Here is an 11,208-nt window from a genome sequence, read left to right on the forward strand (position 1 = left end):
TGCAGCTTTCACCACTCGCTACCAGCTATCTTGCTTGTACGCTGCTTACGCAATCTGTCCCCCAAACTCCCTCCCCACTAATGACAAAATGCTATTTCCTAGTGGAAAGAATGCCCTTCAGCCCTTGGTAGGGGTAGGTGAAGTTGCCCACCCCCACTCAAGAGTCTGACCCTGGAGAGCATCTCCATGGCAAACCCACCTGGCATTTACTACATCATATCATCCCATGACATAAGTGTTCTGCCTGCAGGGCAGATCTTGATGGCATTGGACTAGAATAATTGCATGTCTGAGGTCCAGAATGCCTGACAGCCTACACCTTGGGCTACCTTTTGCCACTAGTGACAAGCAAGTTTGTCAGGACTTACTGTGTCATTTCTCTGCTTCTAGACTCCGAGCTCCTCCAGGACCAGAGACATTTAAGCTTATAAGACAAAAATGCAAAGCCCAGAGGTAGGGACAAACCAAATCTCCTCCTTGGGCTGCCAGAAGGAAAGGACCTTCCTCACCTGCACCATGGCCTCCACACCCACTAAGCCAAAATAGCCAGAGCTGGGTAGCAGCTACCAGGCCATCAGACAAGGCCAAGTCGTCCCTCCAGGTAAGTCAGGGCTCTGTTTAGAGAAGGTTTCTGATCTGTCAGCTCACAACCTAACCACCTCAAGTCCAGCTGTAACCATGGGCAGGATCACAGGTAAGCAGGAGGTCCTCAAGAGGGATTTGGCAGCACTCCCTATGAACTGCCCTTGCCTGTGCCAACACACACCACATCATGAAAGCCCCCCCCCAACTCCAGAGTACATTCTTCAGCAATCTTTACCAACTCCCAATGGCTATGCTTTGGCATAGATCAGAATCCACAGATGCACAGTGTGATCCCCTAGTGCTAGCGATCTCCAGTATCAGAGCAGCAGAGGACATGGCTGGGTGTAATCCAGAGATAAGTGCAAATGGGGAAGGAGCCTTGTGACCCTGGCCCCATCTCTGTCCTCAGCTGTGGCTTTGTCAGTCCCTACACATCCACATCTGAACAGCAGATTCCTTGAGGTCCACGGCCTGACTAACAGGTCCAAGGGACTGCCAAAAATACTCTGGTTCTACCTGAGAAGCATGGCTTGTGTTCCTTCTGGGAAGGAACAGACAGGGAAGGGTCCCCTGGCCTAGTGGTGGGGAAGCAGAAGTGATTGGGAAGGTTCAATGGCAGTGCAGGACTGAGGTACTATTGGCGTTTTTCTCATTGTAAAGCACCTTGATCAAGTGGCTAGGTCCTTTCCCTCTGAAAGGAGGTTAGGAAACAGAGCTTGTGTCTATGCTGTCCTCAGAATGCTGGGAATTGAACTCAGACACTTTCACACAGTAGAAAACTGCTTTAACCACTGATCTACCTCCTCAGTCGTTGGCTTTCTTTTGAGACAATCTCACTATGAAGTTAAAGTCTGGCCTCCAGCTGCTCTCTACCTATCTCTTCCACCTAAGTGCTAGAATTACAGATGTGGCCCAGCCCATCTACTCTTGTTTTCCCCTTGAGATCTGCTTAGAGCCAGGTCATCTTCTAAGTAAGAATTCATCAAGGCAACTTGGATGCAGAAGCATTTCCCTGTCCATCCATGGCTGGCTCAGTCATCTAAGTCTCTACATGAAAGTCAGGCACACATCCATGCTGCGCATCTCCTGGATCTGCCTAAGATGCCACTCCTGTGAATAAAGCAAGGCCTGGTCATTCCCAGAGAGGAAGAAGCCCCAGAGAGTACACTATTGATCCCCTAGTGAGGATGTGGTTAGTAACACAAGCCCTGGACATGTAGACTTTGCACCAAGACCTCAGGTGAGCTTCTTTTGTCCTGAAGTGTGAAGTGGTGGCCTGATTATCTAGCACTTATACCAGTGGGTTGAGAGCCCAGGATGTGGCAAGTAGAAGTGCATGAGGGTACAGCAACAAAGTCCCATTAGGGACTGGCCTAGCCACCCACTTCTTGGTCTAGCACACATAGGTTTTTTGACAGTGTGACAAAAAGGAAGAGGGAACAGAGCCAGCATTCCAAGAGAGGTTTTCTAGGTCTCTGAGGCTCAGCTGTGCTCTCTGCTGGGCAGTGGCCCTCAGGATGTTGGCATAGATGCATTAGAGTCTCTGGTGTGCATGGTACATGAAACACTTTCAGCTTTTGCTGGCTGCAGAGCAGGCCAACCTGCAAGCAGGCATCAGGCAGCAGGCACAGCCTGGCACTCAACCAAAGACCCTGATGTAGGCTACCCAAGGTAGAAGGTGAAAGGTAAGAGTGGGTTTTACAGACACACACTGAGTAAGAGATCCTGAGGGAGGAACCCGTCCAGCTGTTGCTCCAACCAGCCCTGCAGTGGATGGTGCTCAAGTCTGAGACTCAATTTAAAGTCGCATGAGCAGAGTACAAATCCATACATTCCAGCCGAGTGACCTTCAACCAATGCCAGTCTTCGCACTTAAGAATAGTAATTCCTCTCTATAAAATGGGCTTATTCACCACTGGCAGCAAGTATGGCGGCCTTTCGGTCATCACGGTCAGCAAAGGCAGCCTGGAATGTGGCCACCCAATGGTGGTGGTGCCCTATGATGACAGGCCACAGTCTCCTTGCCACTATTGGCCAGCACCTGGAAGCCCACTTGGGTACAGTACCCCAGCTCAGCAACAGCCACTGGCCCAGCACACAAGAATTCTCCTTGGGGGCTGGCGATGAGCGGCGGGAGCGCGTGAGGAGCAGGCGGACAAGGCTGGGGGGCCCAGGAGCGCCAGCCGCAGGGCAGAGGGTGGGGGCGCGAGCACAGCGGGTGGCGGCGAGGCGACAGCAGAGAAGATGGTGGACAGCGACAGCGGCAGCGAGCGCAGTGGCAGTGGCGGCGGCGGCAGCTGGCAGGGAGGCTTCCAGCCCGCACCCCATGGTGGCGGCCAGCAGGAGACGCAGGAGCTGGCCTCGAAGCGGCTGGACATCCAGAACAAGCGCTTCTACCTGGACGTGAAGCAGAACGCCAAGGGCCGCTTCCTGAAGATCGCCGAGGTGGGCGCGGGCGGCTCCAAGAGCCGCCTCACGCTGTCCATTTTGGTGGCGGCCAAGTTCCGCGACTGGCTGCTCGACTTCATCGAGCACTATGGGCAGCTGGGCCCCAGCAGTCCTGAGCAGCTGGCAGTGGGCACAAAGGAGGGCGGCGGGCCCGGCACTCCTCAGTTCAACCACTTTGGAAAGCAGTATGGAGGTTCCTCAAAAGACTTCACATAGAACTCCCCTATGACCCAGCAATCCCACTTTTGGGCATTTACCCAAATGTTTATAAACAAGACCACACTAAAGCTACTAGCACAACTATGTTTATTGCAGCATTATTTACCATATCTAAGATATGGAACCAACCCAGATGCCCCTCAGTAGATGAATGGATCAAGAAAATGTGGTATATATACACAATGGAATTCTATGCCTCCATCAGAAAGAATGACATTGCCCCATTTGTTAGGAAATGGAAAGGCTTGGAAAAAATTATATTAAGTGAAGTAAGCCAGGACCAAAGAAACATAGGTCCCATGGTTTCCCTTATTTGCAATATCTAGTACATCTATGAGTCAAGCGGAAAAGGTCAGATAATGTGATGTTAGGAAAACGAACCCTTAAATATGTATTTTAATGTTTTTTTCTTTCATGCATGTGTTTCTAACGCATTTATAAGATTATTTCTTTGTTGCTTTGTATGTCCCTCCCCCACAGTGTAACCCCTGCTTTCACTATATTTGATGTCAGTATAAGTTGTGGAGGAGATGGGGACAAACAAGTCGTTTAAGGATTCAGGTGGACCTGTTGCAACCATGAGAAGTACAAAATGTCATGTCAAAAACGAGCTTTACAATGTCAGTGTGTGTGGGGGGAAGGATTGGGTGGGGGGGATGGGGGAGGTTGGGAAGGGAGGTGAAGGGTAAACAAAGGAGGAGGCTGCAATGCTTGGTAAGAAATGTATGCATTATCCTGCCCATGTAATTGTAACCCCTCTGTACAGTATGTTCTCAAATAAAATAAAATTAAATTAAAAAAAAAGAGCGAGTTCCTGGTGCGCGAGAACTGCAAATACTACCTGGATCTCAAGGAGAACCAGCGCGGCCGCTTCCTGCGCATCCGCCAGACCCTCAACCGCGGCGGCGGCGGCTTTGGCGCAGGCCCCGGGACTGGTGGCCTCCAGAGCGGCCAGACCATCGTGCTGCCTGCGCAAGGTCTCATCGAATTCCGACATGCTCACCAAGCTCATCGACGACTAGGGAGGCGAGGAAGACGAGCTGGCCGGAGGCCCAAGAGGCGGTGCCGCCAGCCCCGGGGGGTGGGGGGCTGTGCGGGGAACTCCCGGAGGGCACCTCTATTACTGTGGACTCCAAACGTTTCTTCTTCGATGTGGGCTGCAACAAGTACGGAGTTTTTCTACGTGTAAGTGAGGTGAAGCCGTCCTACCGCAATGCCATCACCGTGCCCTTCAAGGCCTGGAGCAAGTTTGGTGGCGTCTTCTGCTGGTATGCGGATGAGATGAAAGAAATCCAGGAGCAGCAGAGGGATAAGCTTTATGAGTGTCATGCTGGGGGGGAGGGTGAGGAGTCCTAAGGCGTAGAGGTAGATGAGGATTGAAATGGCAGCTTTCCCCCCTGGCCTCCCCACCCTGTTACCCGCGCCCCCCATCCCCCATCCCACTGGCTAGTTCCCATTCTTGCTCATTCCCCTGTGAGCTAGTGGAGAGGGAGCCCGGGAGGCCACCAAGGGAGAAAAAAAAAACCAACAAAATTAAAAAAAAATAATATAGTTAAGAGAAATAACCGTAAGACAACAGTCTTGAACAGTGAGTAAAGCAGTAAAGTTCCAGAAATTGACAGCAACCTGCAAAGAGAGGACAACAGCATCTCCTCACCTGCAAGAGTCTCAGCTTCTATTTCCCACCCGAGGTTCCTAAGCTCATCTAGATAATCCTGAAGGGGATAGATTTCGAGTCTGGGCCCCTAAACACATCTGACTTACCCAGATCCATCTGTGTATAACAGTTGAATTTGTGTTGTACCTGGGTAAATCTAAAGTATCTCTCCAGACCTAGCCGCCGTTGCAGTGTCTATCCTTCACCTTCATTGTAATCAGCCTTTTGGATCGAGATCTGCACAGAAATTCTTGAGACAGAGAGACCTTTGCAGTTACCCAGTCCTGAGAGTCCAGGTTTATGAAAAGGAATGCAACTTTACACAATCATGGACAAGGCAAAAAAGAATTCAAGAAGCCATCAGCAAATCAAAACAAATTGGATTGTTTTTTAATGGTTTTGCATGGAATCTGGCCCCATGTCTTTTCTTTGCAGAATTGTTTTCCAGGATGCGAAAATTCAAAAGCCAATGCTTGAACTAGAGAATTCATTACTAAAATAGTTTAAAAGTTGGGCAAAAGGAATTTTTTTTTCAAAAAATAAAAGCAGTTTTACATTGGGGGTTGCTGAGGTAGGCACAATAAGTCAGGCATAAAGCACAAGGCAAACTCGTTGAGTGGATGGGTTGCTGCTCACTAAAGTTCTTCCCTTGATCTCTAAAGGTGGAGGTCATTACCAAGAAGTGGCATTGGTGTGAATGAGAGCCAGATCCCATGGCTCTATTATATGAGCCAGTGAATTGTGGCTAATTTGGCTGTTACAGCCACTGGTTGGCTGCATTTTTAACTGTAAAACTTGATGATTTTCTGCAAAAGGAACAGTATGGCTACAAGCCTGAGCTTTAATGGAATATGCATCCTCACAGAGAAGTTGGAAATAACTAAAACTGAAGTCTTAATTCACCTTCAGTTTAATCTGTGGGTTTGTTCAAATACTAAAGATCCTCAGGTTCAGAATTCCAGCATCATTTCTTCTTTAAAACAAATTTTTAAGAACTTGATCCATCTTATTAGTACCTCACAATCAAAGTTGGCAAATGATGGATAAATGATTCAAGCAGTGTACCCGGTGGAAGCTGAAATCCATCTGTGAATGGAACTGATGTGAACGTGAATATGCTGACTATATCCTGGAAGCATTTTTATACTATCTTGAAATTGCAACATACTGGCATTGGCCAGTTTATCCAGCTGTCTTTCAAGAATAAAAGTTGGGGTTTTCATGGATCGCCTCTTCTATATTTTAAATGGATTTTCAGTAGAAATGATTTTTGTTAATCAAGTTAATCCCACCCCATCAAAAGGTATTTCTAGAAATGTCACAGGCCTAGGAAACTTTGAATTGAATGGGAGCTAATGTTCTTTCCAAAGTTTTCAGGTATTCTTTGTGTGACACCTTCTCAACCAGGAGGCAAGTAACCCCATCTCCACAATCTTAGTATTTTTTTTAACTGCATGCCTGTCCTTTATTTGAGCTGCCTTTTTAATTTATTGCGTATCCTTTTTATTATCTTATTTTGGTATTCAATATATACAATCTTTTTGTATTTATTGGGAAATAAGTAATATACAAAAAGGTCATTTTCATGTATTTGTGGCTGAGAGGGAGATACTTGTGTATATAAAATTAGGCTTTTTTAAAAAAAACTAGACCATGACTCAAAATAATGTTGATCTTAGGTTCAAAGAAATAGAAGAGCCACAAACATTGGTGCCCTTTTCAGACTATTTCTCTACTCACATCATTCATAGTAGAATTTTTAAACGTTTTTTAAAGCGTTTCTTTTCAATTTTTCTCCGTTGCCAAGAATGTTTCCTAAATTGTATGGGAGCAATAGTATTTTTGATGTTTTAATGACATCCGTATACTTGTACTGTATTTTGTACTACAAGGCAGCTGTTTTCAATAATGTCCTGCTGTATTTACCTATGTGTTTTGAGTGTTTTGTTTCTTTGCTGCGGAGAACAAATTCCTAGTTTTAGTAAAGGAGATGAGAAGCTAGCATTAGGCTTGCAAAAACTGTTTAAGTTTCAACTCTGAGGCAGCAATGGAAATTAAGGTTGCAGCTATTAGTTTATCGCTGTAACTTTTGCATTTTCAAATCATGTACAATTCCTGTATAGACCAACTTATTTTCTTGCTTCAGTGGTGATTCTGTTGCTCAGCTGCAGTGAGCCAGTTCAATTTTGCAAAGGTGCAGGACCTCTCCTTTTCAAGGGAGTGGTTTATTAATCTGTTTTCTTTTCTTTTTATTTGGCTGAATTGCAGTAACTAGCCTTGCCTTTCTATTCTGTAGAAATGACAGGGTCTTCACAATCCTTTACCAGTGGCTACTCAGCTATAATTAGCTGAATAGAAAGAATGTGGAAGTGGTCTGAGGCATATAGAGTATATGCCAAGAACACTACCATATATGGCATCAGCTTTGTTTACCAGAGAAATTTTCTTAGTCATTAGACCATATAACAGTTATATATCATATGTAAGTCTTTAGATATCAATTTGAGAATCCTCCAAAAAAAGGAGCAAAGAATGCGTAAGCTAGGTGTTGGCAAAAGTAATTTATATTAAAATTTTGACCTGCCTGTGTAAGATTAAGTGTGAATGTCCTAGTGGTGGGTTTTTAAGTCTTAAACCAATCTCTGAGGCTTATTTTTCCTGCAGGGGTGTTTAATCGCCTCTCTTCCACTGTAGGAAGATTGCAGAAGGATGTAGATTAATTGTAGCATTTCACTGATCCTCATTCCTGTGACTAGGCACAATAGAAATCTGCAGAGCATGGAGATTCATTCATTAATACTAGCTTATTAAAGGAAATAGTCTTTGTTCCAGTTAGATAATGGCATTATACAAACTCTGGGAAGCAACTAACTTTTTTGTTTTGTTTTTAGCTGCTTACTACAAACGCTTTAGAAGTTGTTTTTAAAATTTGGCAAACATCCCAGCTAATGAAAATAGTTACATTCCTTAGAAATAGGGAACTAAGACTCCTTTTCAAAAAATTGAGTTTTATTTCAAACTAGCTACAGAGATAAGCCTTTTTTTTCAAACAGTCAAAAGAGTCGGTCTCTGTGAAGAGATGTAACTCTTTAGGTTTCTATTGTCCCTTCTCATCATTTCAGCAAGTGAAATGGTAAATCTGGTGAGCAGATCTTTCAGTGCATATGCTGCACCAAACAAAATGTCAGTCTGTATAGCACCAAAAATCAAACTGAAAAGTAAACCAAAAACCCCCAAATACCCTATGGAACTGTTGGAGGCATATAGGTGGTACAACTGGCTGTAGCTGTGGTACACACATGGCTACTTGTCATGTCACTTTCCATAATTATTTACTGCAGAATGATTGAGAGACTTTTGGTGCAGGCAGCCATTAACCTCCTGCTTCCTTTATTACCTCTGGGTCACTTTGCAGTAAATTGCAGGTCTTTTAAGAGATTCAAGCTTCGGTTTTCTCAAAACAAAACAATTATCTTGTCTTATCTGAAAATGCCGGGTTGTGGGCAAAAGAGGCTGGTTATAATAATGCTCTCATATTGAGTGGTCTGTAAATGGCTGCACACTTCAGGCACTGTTGTTGCTGAAGATGCTTAAATATGACCTTGACTTGCTTTACAGGGGAGTAGAATGTAATCTACACAAGGTGACTGTGCATCTACCTTGCTCTTGAGGTGGATAAAATTAAGAAGCTGGAGTGTGTAAGCCATGCACATAAGTATTCTTCACTGAAAATTTTGTTTTCATTTTTAACCCAATTATGTACTTTGTCCAATGCACAACTGATCTCTCAGTAGATATTCATTTGAAAATCGTGTGGCCTTGATCAGTGAGAAGGGAGAGGAAAGAAGTGACTTTTTGCTTATATGAAAATGACTTGTTTGCTGAGAGTTGTTCTATAACACTCTAGGTATGTTTTTGATTGTATCCTTTTTGATTGGGGAAAGTTAATGTTTTGATCCTGGAGCTAATTCAATTGAGTTTTCTAAGTATCAGAATTGCTCTGATGAATAACAAAGTTGACAGCTTTGATGTCCAATCTCTGTTTATTTTTTAAATATAGTGGAGTGAAATCCCCACTATTATGAATTCTTTAAATCAATATTAATTTAGAACACCTTAAAAGTCTTGTGCATAAGTAAGGCCTGTTCAGAGAGCAGACCTTTTTGCTCCTTTTCCACAATTGTGAAAAAGTGTCAAGTGTTTTTTGCATTGTATATTTCCATTTTATCCCTGACATATTTCTCAAAGATAAAGCACTTTTTGATCATGAAATGCATAGGATCTTTGTGTGATGTGGATCATGGTTTCTCAGGCTCCCCTAGATATTCTGTTTATGAATATTATTCTAACTTTATGTCAGGAGAGTAGAAATCTTTGCTAACGTTAGAAAGTTTGTATTGTTGATTCAGAATACATTTTGCTAGTTTCCAATGGATGGGAGAGTAAAAAATGCTGCATTCACAATTTAATAAGTTACTTTCCCTTAAGCCTTAAGGTAACTTTTTCTTTTCTGTCGATAACAGCACTGAAGTTACAGTAAATGAATGAGATTATCAGTTTTCAGGGTTGTTTTTAGAGTACTGTAAATCAATTAGCTGTCTTCTGAAAGAGTTACAATTCCCATTCAGTATACTGGATAATGGTAAGGGTGGGGGTAGGGCAGGGTGGGGGGAGATAGTTTGTAGAAAAGAAAAAAGAAAATAAGAACCATGTTTACCTTAAAATACAGATAAGAAAAAAGTCCATATGTCCCATTTGAAATTCCATATGCAAGGTGGAAATGACAAATTACAGCCTCATTTCTTCTGCTTTAATTTAGAAAAAAAGTATTCATTTTTAATATTAGCTTCAGAAGTTTCTTGAGATAACTGGATTCTTGAGTAGCAATTTCCATTGCCATATCTGACTTGACTGTGTAAGTCATCCTCAGACCTTATTCTTAAAACCTAGTTTCATTACTGGAACATGTGCAATCCACTTTTCAGTACTGAAAGTTAAATTCAGAAAATGGAAAAATAAAATTTTATCAGCATTGTAAAGATTTCTTGTCTTGGGGATTTCCAATTGCGATGTGTCCCCCTGAATCAAGCAAGGCCTTTGTGAATGCCTTTTGTATTTCCTAATGCAGTATGGAATATGCTGTCCACTTTTGTTCACAGTCTTACTCTCGTTTGAGAATCTAACTCATGCCTTCTTGGAATTAGACATTCCAATTGGGACAGATAGAACAATGTTAAAACGAGAAGATGCCATATTGTTAGCTTTACCACAGTAAACTAGTAAAAGGGAGAGCACAACTTTATTAGAAGCTAAGCTAGCATGATAGTGAAAGTTTTAACTCAACTTTTCTAATAGATTTTTGAATCCGGGAGCAATTTTTATTTTCCCCATGCTATTTCTGCTATCCACTGACAGATAAGAGAGGGCACACAGTCGGGCTGGGAAAGTGGCTCAGCGGTAGAGCGCTTGCCTTGCATGCTCGAGGCCCTGGGTTCGATTCCTCAGCACCACATAAGCAAAAAGAAAAAAGCCAGAAGTGGCATGTAGCTCAAGTGGTAGAGCTCTATCCTTGAGCTGAAATGCAGAGGGACAGCGCCCAGGCCCAGAGTTCAGGCCCCACGACCAGACCCAAAAAAAAAAGAGAGGGCACACAGGGAAATGAAGGTCCAGAGTTGTGAAGAGAAAGTGATAGATACATTAAGTGGCCACTAGCATTTTGCAGAAGGCATGAGTTTGTTCTTTTTTCCTACCTCCAGCATCTCTTCAATGGTTAACTTTTTCAAGACTCACTGAGACCATCTCTTAAAGGCAAAATGTTTTGTCTTGTGTTGCTGGATCAGGCTGGTCAGAAAAATATGTGCTTGGAAATAGAAGGGCAAGTGGATTGTTTCTTCCCTTTTAACATTTCTTCTTGGGAGAAAAAAGTACAAGAGACTCAAAGAAAATGAAAGAACAGGATTTTATCACTAAACACATTTGGAGGTTTGTTTTAAATTGATAATAAGCATAAATCTTTTTCTTCTAACATGTCACTCTTCTGTGTAAAAAAGCTCTCTGGAGCTGGGCATTTTGGAACATGCCTGTAATCCCAGGTATTTTGGAGACAGAGATAGGAGATCGTGGCCCAAGGCCAGCCCTGGGCTATAAACAAAAGACCCTATCTGAAAAATAAAGCAAAAAATAATACCAATAATAGGACTAGGCGTGTGGCTTAAGTGGTAGAGCATTTGCCAAGCAAACACAAGGCCTTGAGTTCAAAACCCAAAGTTCTACCTAGGGGGAAAAAAAACTTGGATTCT

The 11,208-nt window shown here is 43.4% G+C and overlaps 1 pseudogene; it reads left to right on the forward strand.

Moving 5' to 3' along the window:
* The first annotated feature begins 2,829 nt into the window (after nt 1-2,829).
* Nucleotides 2,830-4,632, forward strand: LOC122123421 (annotated as a pseudogene).
* Nucleotides 4,633-11,208: the final 6,576 nt, after the last annotated feature.

The sequence above is a fragment of the Dipodomys spectabilis genome, unplaced genomic scaffold (assembly GCF_019054845.1).
Source record: "Dipodomys spectabilis isolate Male_0828 unplaced genomic scaffold, ASM1905484v1 ptg000228l, whole genome shotgun sequence".
NCBI classification, from domain to species: Eukaryota; Metazoa; Chordata; class Mammalia; order Rodentia; family Heteromyidae; genus Dipodomys; species Dipodomys spectabilis.